Genomic DNA, 10722 nt, shown 5'->3' with positions numbered 1-10722 from the left:
ATCATAGAAGCAGTGGTTTCGAATGCTTAGTTTCCTAACCTGGACTGTTTAACGGTATTTGACTGTGAATGGTACTTTTCACAATTTGAACACCTTTTCATACAGCATGAAGCTGTTTGTTATACAGAAATGAGGAAACCCAAGATTCTATGATATGGGAACTTAAATAGCATGTTAGTAAAAAAAAAAAAACATTGCTTAGCTGCACAGAACAGATCACCCATTTTACTGACCTGCTGTATCCTTAAGTTGATGTTTGATGATCAGGTTATCATTCAATCTGTTACAGTAGATATGCAACCTTTAATCTTTTAAAAACTGTGTGTGGGACCACACTCTCTTTTTCTTATCAAAAATCGTATTTTTGTCAGCTAGAACATTTTTATCTTCCAAAGCATTATGTGTAATATTATTTTGTTTATTTTAGAAATAATTATGTTAGCCACACTGGGTGATTTTCACCCACACATTTTTTTATGTGATTTTCATTGTGTTGCTGCTGTCTGAGTTGTATGGGACTTTGAAGTGCTTCCCTCCTTCCATCTATGGCTTTTTCAAGGGGCATGTGTTCAGGTGATTTTCATCCGACGTCAGTAATAGAGAGCAACATATTTTATGGGTGTAATTTACCTTATTTTAGTGTTTGTGTGTTTAAATTAGGCGCTCACATGTCCCAGGTATATGTGGACCAAAGACCAAGTTTCCAGCAGCATTATTTTTCTGTTAGGACATTACCTGTTAAGGATTACCTGATTTTACAATATTCTTTCAGCTTTTTTTATAGAGTTGTCCATTGTACCTTTTTCATTTTATGTGATGTTGCATGTTGTAAAATTAAAGAAGGGTTCCAAAACTTGTCATACAGTGTTTACCCAACGTTAGGAATGGTTTTATTCATTTTAACGTTAGTGTTCTAGGGTTAATCAACCTTACATAGAATAATATTAAATAATTTGAACTCAAAACCAGTCAAGTTATTCTGATTCAAGCCAAAAAGACTTACTTCACTCATTTTGAGACTTTGAGATTTGCTTTGAGATTGCTTATTTTAAGAAATCTTACTAATAAAATTTTGCTTATCCTATTGGAAGATTTTTTTGTTTAATATGAGCATATACTTTTTATAGATTTTTTGTAGCATAAACGTCTTAAACTCTAAAGCAGAACATCTCCGAAGTGCATGTGGCCTTCAGATTAGCTTAAATACAGTAGTGCATAGAGAGCTTAATGAAATAGGTTTTCATGGCTGATCAGCTCCATCCAAGCCTTACATCACCAAATGTAAGGCAGGTGAGCGGATACTTTTGGCAATATGGTGTTTAACAGACGTTAATGATAAAGTGTGGCCTACAAGTACATTTCCATGTACTTATTTATTTCTGTTATCCTGTGCCCACTTTTTTAGACATAGTATCTTAGCTGTGAGGAATAAAATCCAGCATGTTTTTTTACATGGTCCTGTCCACTTTAAGATTCAACACGATGTGGGTTCAGAGATCCTCTTTTGTACTTTACTGTGATCAAAGGCAGTTATTAGTATTATGTACTGTTACTCTGGTAATTCTGCTGTAGTGTTTTTACCCCCATCAGGGACACTCAGTAAATTCTCTTTGTTTATCGCACCGTTCGTTTTGTTTGACTCATTCCAGAGTCAAGGATGACTTGACTGTGTTTTTATGCTTTATATCAGCAGTCACCTCCCCTCCTCCTGCAGAGTTCCAAATTAAATCTGCTGTACACCCGCTTCTTCTATTCTCACCCAGTGCAGGATAACCATCAGACCTCTGCAGGAAGATACTTCATTTGTTAGGATGGAAGATCTTCAGCAGCAGGTCTGATAAACACTGCTGAGCTTTACTGAGCTGCAGCAACAGGAGCCACTGTCTGGAGAAACAAGAAACAGACCATTTATGCTAAAGAGCATGTGCATCTAATAAAGTGGTCAATGAGCGTCTATTTATCAGGTTAAGAAAACTTACTGCAGATTGTAATTTGATGTACAGCCACAGTTCCAAAATGTTGGTAAGCAATGTAAAGTGTAAATAAATGTAAATAAAATCTGAATGAAATGATTTGCAAATCTCACAATCCATACTTCATTAACGATAGACCATTAAACACACATCAGTCATATCATGTTGAAAGTAAAATATTTTGCCATTTCATAAAAAAAAAAAAAATCTAATTTAGAACTTGATGACAACAGTGCATCTCAAAAATTTTGAAACAGGGTCATGTACCAACCAACAATTATAGGTTAGTAGAAAGCTTTCTGAACATAACAATTCATGTTTTTAATGTTTTTAAACATTATTGTAACATCGCTGCAACCTAGCCCTATTTTAATGTTTTCATTTTTAGTTTTGGGAATGTTACTTTTAACGTTTCCATAATGTTAGTATTCGTCTAGCTAGGAACATAATGTGTAAAATGTTCTTATAAAGTTGCAAAGCATTATTACTTCACACGTTTACAGAAGGTTCCTGACACATTATTTCTGTAATGTTACAGGTTAAGCTTCCTATAACCTTTTCAGAACATTGCTAAATATTTGTTTTTATTATTTGTTTGATGATGTGCCAAATGTTTCTGTTAATGAAAGGTCTAGACTTCAGACAGGCCAGTTCAGCTCCTGGACTTTTCTTTTATAAAGCCATGCTCAAGTCACAGATGTAGTATGGTTTAGCATTGTTTTGCTAAAATATGAAAAAGGCCTTCACTAAAAGAGACAATAACTGTGGTCCAATCTGAAGGCAGCTGCCTAGATAGTCATTGCTTTTAAAGGCAGCTCTCTTGGACCACAGCATTTTAACCAATAAGGAAACTTGAGGCAGCGCGTTTAGCATGATGATCTCGTCGGCTCTGTTTACTAATTCAAGTTATTAACCAAATACCTCAGGATAAAACTCAAACAGCAGGAACTATTTCTCTTTCGTTTACACTTTTGCAGCAACATACTCATCCAAATATTACATATAAACTTAACTATTCATGATTTACTTTAATTTATACACTTTCTGTCACTTCACACTTAGAATATGATCAGTTTTATTTATTTATTTTATTTATTTCTGATTAGATGGTTCATAGAAATGCATGAGTATTGTGACATAACAGAATGTAAAGCAACCATAAAATCAACAGTATATTCATACACACTCAACTAATCTATTTTGATATTTTAGTTGCATAAATCAAAAACATAACATGCGTCATAAAAAAGTGTGAAATTTACCCATACCCACTAGTTAGGATGTGATCCTACAACAAGCAAAGGGACAATAGAAAGACAACAAGCTTAATGAATAATGTAAAGAGAGACAACTTTATTATATTTAAAGTAAAAACTATTAATAAAAGGAGCTAATGCTGCCGTCAGCATTATTATATTATATTACATGCTGTGTTCCCAGGATCATTGTGAAAAAAAAAAAAACAGTAAAATTTGTCCTTCTTCAGGATTATTTATTGTATAATAGGTATGATAGTTTTCTAGACGACTTAAGAATGAAGAGATAATGACCTGGGAATTAAGCCAAAAGTGAGAGCAATAACGTTTTAATTCACATTATATAATTTTATTTACATTATATTCCCTCGCATTGTGTTCTCCCCTTAATTCAGAGCGTGTGCACAGCGCTTTGCTTACATGCTGTTTTTTTACTGTTGAAATGCGCCATCTACAGGCGGCCGCATGTATGTTCAGCCAGCATTTAAGGTGGAACGGAAATGTGAATAAGACACTGGCGAATAAGAAGCTAACTTCAGCCTCGTCCTCCAGCCGGTCTGACCAGAGTTCTTCTTCCCTGTTATAAGAGCCTCTTCCCCGGCCTGGTAATCACGATCATCCCTGGAGACAAAATAATCCGAATTAGTAACAGCGCTAAGACCATCATAATTCCATATTACAGTAACTATTTACACATATTAATTCACTGAGGTACAGGTTAATCTAACTTACAGTTATTCCTTCTAACAGTTAAATCTTTTAACCTGTACGACTGACTGGTGCTTCTAGCGCGCCTGCGGGTGTAGCTTAGCATGCTAGCGGAGGTTAGCTTAGCGCTCCAGAGGCGTTTGGTACTCGGAAATCCGGCTAACCCCTTTAGCTTCCCCGGTGAACCGGCTAAAACGCTAAGCTAACGGTAACTTCAGCCGGACAATACTTTAGATAGACTATAGGCAAAAACAACACTGGAAAACAGTGTAAAATATACTAGTTTGATAAACACACGCAGCAGTGAGTAGAAACACAGAAAAAGTACTTACATTTATACAAAAATTTCCCCTGCAGTGTCGACTCCGTCCGCCCTGTTTTTAAATCTGAGCACTGGAACTCCGAGCTGGTGAAACGGATCATGGAATTACTTTTTCTGGTAAGGATACATCTCACCCTGCCTTTAGAATTGAGGTAAAATAAGGATGCTGCCCATAAGCTTCTATATACAGTGCCTTTCTAGATGTGTAAGCTAAATGTGAAATTGGGGTTGTAGTTTATTTGGTGTAGTTTTTGTTAGTTTTTGTAGTGACGTGCTTTGGTCAGGTAAACTACATAAGCATACATTTCTTTATTGCTATCAAGATTGTGGCCTACAGAATAATATTATATCACTGGTCATGATAGATAAAGTGGCTTTACAAAAAAGTCATATTACCTGACTATGACACTAAATGTCAAAATAAATGCAAACAACTTTAATTTTACCGTATTAGAGATCCACTGAAGTATACTGGCCACAGTAGAGAATTGTGTGTTATGAAGCCTTCTTGTTCACAAGTAAGTAATGTTGCACTGATTTCAACATCAGGGGATCCCACATACTGCAATGTATTACGTATTTATCAAGTATTTCCAGGTTTAACACTCCTGACCCTGCAAAAAAGATACTTATCAAGCTCAATCAGGTGTGCTGGTAGACAAATGAGAAAGTGTGCAGAATATGAGAATAAAATAACTGAAATTATTATTAGTGCATTGCTGTTCCTCATTGACACCAGCAGATGGTGCTATAAAGCTTTGGGATAGAAACTTCATATTCAGGCTGTTCTTGGAGCACAGTTTTAACATATATAAAAAAGTTAAGTATTAAAAGAGTTATTTTTATAAGCTAAAAAGAGATTATTATAACAATAGCTGCTTTTTTCAGGCTTGATATAATTTGATTCTAACATTCTGATGTTTAAATCTAATGACAAGATTTTGATATTTTTATTGGATTTATGTGGTGAAATGACTTAATTTAACAGTTAAATGTACAGTTTAGCATCCAATTATACAAAACCTGTATGACTTCATATTTATATCCTTGTGCATGTAAAAAAAAATCTGAATTAAAAATCTATGCAGTCTAATATCAACCATTAATTATAACTATGTTCCTGTTTTTGTTGTTTTACATGTTTGCCTGTTTGTTTGTTTATTTTTAAGCACAATCGCTAGTCACAGACCAAAAAGAACGACAATGGAATATTGGCAAAACAATTTTAAATACACTGGTTTAAATGCATTTTTTATACTGCGCATACATTTTGTGTGTGTATTCATACAATGTTAATTGTGACAATTTTTTTGCAGAAGTTATCACAGACCCCTTGGCCTTTATTGAAATACTTTTGGTATGTTTAAGTTAAAGCACTTCAAGGGTTAAAGACCACAGCACTCTTCTCACTCTGTCTAAACAGTCCTGTTCAGAATGGCCAGATTAAGTGCTCCTTTTAATGATAATGAGCCACTGCCCACCCCACCCAAAACACAACAAAGCAAAATCAGAACTGGTGAATGTAGCGGAACCCCAGCAGACGATAAACTAGAGCAAGGTCAAAAACATATGAAGAGCAGCAGACTGTTCTTTAATTAGCTAGACAAAGTTATTGCTAGTGCTAATTTGAATTGCAGAACCAGCAGCGTTATGAGAGCAATAAGTCAGCTGTATCCGGTCCCTGGACTTAAACCAAATTACAGATGTACATAAAGCATAAAGCCCAACAGGCTAATGTTGCTAACCCCCGATAAATTAAATCTCTATAAAATCAGCAGCAAAAAATGCTCTGGAGATACCCGATCTTTCCCTGTACTCTCATGATATTCATGTGTGGTTCTGGCATTTATGAGAATAAATGGCATCTTCGCAAAAGTGTTAGACAGTGAGATGGGGGCAGTATAATTCTAACATGCCTGCATGTGGCGTAGAAAGAGGAGCCAAATCTGAATGGTTTACTAAAACACACTGAATGGGTTGTCTTATTTTATAGTTTGCGGGTTTGTAGACACTTCAGACACCAACATGAATGTGTGAGTTTTTCATAATATGCCCCCTTTAATCTACTACATCTGTGTGTTTACCAAGAAAACACCCGCAGGGCTCTGTTAATGAAGATTGATGTTTGGTAAGGTTTCAGGTGCACACAGAGATTTAACTGGCAGTAAGTGTGTATGCTGGGAACATTAACCAGCACTGCCAATATGGGAATCGTGTGGAGAATACTGATGAACCACAGTAACATCACCTGCTCTTCACATTAGCATCATGCACACTGCTTCACACTGTTAATGTAAAACTGACAGAAGATTAAAAAAAAATGCAAAACATTTCAAATTTTTTTTTATTATTGTGAATATCGTGGCTGTCCAATTAAATACAAGTACACTGTTCCAAAATATCTTGATGAACAGAGCAATAGAAATACTTCAAAATGACCTGAAATAAACTCTTTACATTGACTTCCATTTAAAGTTTAGAAGGTTTTTCTCCTGTAAAGTTGCTGTTTTTCTTTGTTTTTCATTAGACAGCAACAATATGTTTTTAAATTGTTTGCTATTTTCTTTGAGACACATAAAGCCAGCCAGAAATGTATTGTATAACTGCCTATTTCACTGCAAGGTCACTGAACATCTCAACATGCTTGGAGGAGCAAACTAATTCTACAGCTAACAACAGCTATTTGAGGCCCACACTGGCCTACATTATGTTGAGATCTAACCTGAGATCTATTCAGAGACTCACTGTAAATTAAACTTGATATCTAACAATGAGATTACCAGTTAATTGAGTCCTCAAACAAAAGTAAGGAAAACAATAATATATATGTTTTATTATGTAATCTTATGGTAGTGTGAAGATGAGTGGTGAGGATGCTACCGGAGACAGGTGTCGATGAGAATCAGATCAAGAATCAAGTAAGTCTCCATTTTAATTAGTGTATTGTGACACGAAAGCAGATGCACCCAAAACAAAAAGAAATTGAACAAAACAATATATATATATATATATATATATATATATATTGCCAGTGGATACATACACAGTATACACTGGCAGGAGACACCTCCCAGACACCTAAGCTACTTTACTCCAAAATGCTCCTTATCTGACCAACTCCCAATGGCATACCTGCCAAGCTCAAATCAGTGTGTCATCCTTTAGATTGCCCACCTGCCTTTAAATACCTTAAGCCCTCCCCAGACTGAACCAACAGGTGATTACTTTTCAGGCAGATGGACAAGTCAATTGTACAAAGTGTTATGTAGTGTTATTTTACATTATATATACATATTTACATAATACCATATATGCATGCAACACTTTGCCATCCAGGTAAGCATAAATTGTACAATGTTCAGATATTATTATTACATTGTTTTCTTCTTTTTCCCACACAGGGACCCCTGGCCCCAGGATGACTCTTGGTCTCTACAAAGACCTTGAGAACCTGGGTGGCTCGCCCACTGCCATTCCTATAGGAACCAGGTCAGTACTTTGTCAGTCTTTAAATGTCTGTGTTTTGAGTAGGTCGTGATGTTCTCAGGGCCCTGACATCATCACAACTAAATGTTCTACATTTACTGTGTTGCTGTGTAGAATCAAGAATTAATTAGTTTCATAAACACATATACATGAATAAGAAGTGTGTATCATATTGCAGTGCAATATGATAGAAAGTTAAACATTTCCAGGAACAATAAATTATTAAAGATAAAGATCCACACAGAAGTAGTGTGTAACACATGTTTAATGCATGTGTAAAAGCCCTGATTTATAGTAATCTTTTGTGATGTTGACATGGTGAAAAGCGTCTGTGTGCATGTAGTCCTGCATCCTACATCCATCTGCCAATGGTGCTGGCACTAACAGAATGACTCATGAAGATCATCGCTGCTCGCTGAATATCTGCAATCGTGGCTGTTAGTTCATTCCACACACTGTTGGATAATCTGCTGATTCTCCCTCTCTGCGGCTCAAGTAGGTCTCCCAGATCCCTTATGTTGCTGATTTTTGTTCAGTACCAGTACACACTTTTGAGAATACAAATTACAAAGGATCTCTGAGCTTATTTGGGATGCACTATTCAGAAGGAGTGTGTGTTTGCGGAAGGCGAAACCTCAGGGTGACCTGAGGAACACACTTCACCAATTAGCAGTTTCACTACTGGATCAAGTGCAATTGAAAACAAGACTGCCACCCATTACAATGCTCCATTCATGAAAGCAGGGCTGCTGCTTTTTCTTCTGTTTTTTTATGCAACTCCTAACCTTCATTGAGTCCTGCTTTATAGACCTAAATGGGGGTTGAGGGCTGCGGGGTGGCATATGTAGTGTGGGCATATTCTGCACAGGCTTTCACCTCATTTAACACCTCTCAGCCAAGCTGTTTTTATTTCTGCAGGTGATAAGGTGTTCCACTTCTAAACAGGATCTGGGGCCTTGCTCAATGCTTGAACAGCTACAGATGGTCAGACATCTAAAAAAATAGATTTATAAACCAACCAAGATACATAAAGCAACTCATTTAGGTCAAAATGTGTATTAGAAACACTTGTTAGTAATAATTCAATTTACATTTATAATTTCTTACCTTGCTATATCCCTCAGAAGTAAATAGGCTATTTTGTTACTAGATGTGCCATCTTTAATTACAATCTGGGCATCAGAATTTGGCAACATTGCAGAAATATTCATACCCACACTTCTATGTAGAATGTTGACCATGAACTGCCCCGCTGGAGGCCCTTCCAATATAATTCAAGTTAGAACTTTAAGTAGGGCATTCTAAATTATTTCATTTGTTTCTTATGAGCTATTTAAATGTAGATGTGTTGTTTTGTTGCACAATACAATTGTACATTCAGGGGAAGTAAGGTGAAAAAAGAGCGAATTGGGGGAACAGTAGTCAGGCAAAACTTGTGAATGTTCCTCTTCAGACATTGGCCTTGACAAAAATGCTGTAATATTTAAGAAGACACAAAGCTGCTGGATTATCTTCTATTCCACATTAATTGTTGAAGCAGTTATAAAATTAGTGTTCGCTTGCTGATTATTAGATTTTTTGTTCCAACTTAAATAGTGTATATTTTTTATGTAAAAAGTGGTGAGCACCACTAGATACCACATACTAACTGGTGCTCACCACTTACTCTCTGGTGCTAGCTAGCAAGCTGTACTTTAAACTGACGCACACACGCACACGCACACACACACACACACACACACACACACACACACACACACACACACACCAACTTATTTCGCCCAAGCCTGCCATATTTTGTACAGAGAGCAATACAAGCCTTCTAAGCTCAGCTAACTTAGCTAGTGTCAGGTTAGCTAGCTAAATAAGTCATGCACAACCAGTGAATATACTATAAACACTTAGTATGTGGTGCTCACCACTTAGTGTTTAACACTTACCCATATTCTCGTAACTCATGGCTTGCTGTCACATTAATCCATAGCTTTTCATTATCTCACACCTTCTATAAAGCAGCTTTCTGACAACATTTGGTATAAGAAGTGTTATTTGCTTACATTCAAATTGAACTGAATTGAATTATTGTGAAATTATTTGTTAGTTTTACACCAAATTAAAAAAGGACGTTAGTCTACAGAACATTATATGACCAGTGAGGACAAATTCTTTTTCATGCCACTGTAAATCAGCTGTGTTTTAAATGCATTTGCAGTTTTGGGCCTTGCTGTATTATTATGGCTGTGCAGAACATAGAGTTTAAATAGGCATGCTAAATAGTGTGTCTGTGTTAGTGTTTCTGCTCACATACAGGTACATAGTAACTAGTATATACTGTATGTATAGATGCATCCATGTACCATTGCACAACCCTACATAAATGGCTTCTCTATTTCCAGAATTAAGTGTTTATTTATGCAAGTGGAACCATCTTTGCTTCATTAAAATGGCAACCTGCATCTCTGCTTGTAGATGTTTCCAGTGAAGCTTACGAAAATCTGACCAGCTCAGGTCAGTACTATGAAGAAAACAAGACAGACGCACACTCACACACACACTCACACAAACACATTCATACTCAAACACTCACACATACATATGTAAAGATTCAGAAAAAGCAATAGCCATATGTAAGAAAAAAAAAAGTGCTGCATGCATTTTCAATTATTTCTGTGTTCACTCACAGATCTTAACTTTCCATCAAAATCAGCCAAGTCCCATAGCTCTCACTCTCATGGAAACATCTGATATAAATAAAGCACCGCAGCTTGTCAGGTTAGGTAGCCATTCATACAGCTTCTGCCATAAGCAAGCTCCCTAGCCTTACCTTCCTCATCCCTGGAAGAGGATATCACATGTTGAAATATCATACATGCTTTGAAGAGCAGCTACTGTCTAACAGCTTCCCTTATACATACAGGAGCTCCAATACTGAGCACTAGTGTTTTATTGCTCTGCAAACCCAGACACATAAAAGATA

The 10722-nt window shown here is 36.3% G+C and overlaps 1 long non-coding RNA gene across 1 annotated transcript; it reads left to right on the top strand.

The window, feature by feature from the left end:
* Positions 1 to 3411: 3411 nt before the first annotated feature.
* LOC111191909 (uncharacterized) lies at positions 3412 to 7754 on the top strand. Its single transcript, XR_007439672.1, has 4 exons — positions 3412 to 3834; positions 4295 to 4376; positions 7113 to 7177; positions 7661 to 7754. It is a non-coding gene; the product is annotated as an uncharacterized LOC111191909 (long non-coding RNA).
* Positions 7755 to 10722: the final 2968 nt, after the last annotated feature.

This window comes from Astyanax mexicanus, chromosome 1 (assembly GCF_023375975.1).
Source record: "Astyanax mexicanus isolate ESR-SI-001 chromosome 1, AstMex3_surface, whole genome shotgun sequence".
Lineage (NCBI taxonomy): Eukaryota > Metazoa > Chordata > Actinopteri > Characiformes > Acestrorhamphidae > Astyanax > Astyanax mexicanus.
The sequence above is the reverse complement of the archived record's forward strand: the minus strand, read 5'-3'. Positions and strand labels throughout refer to the sequence as shown.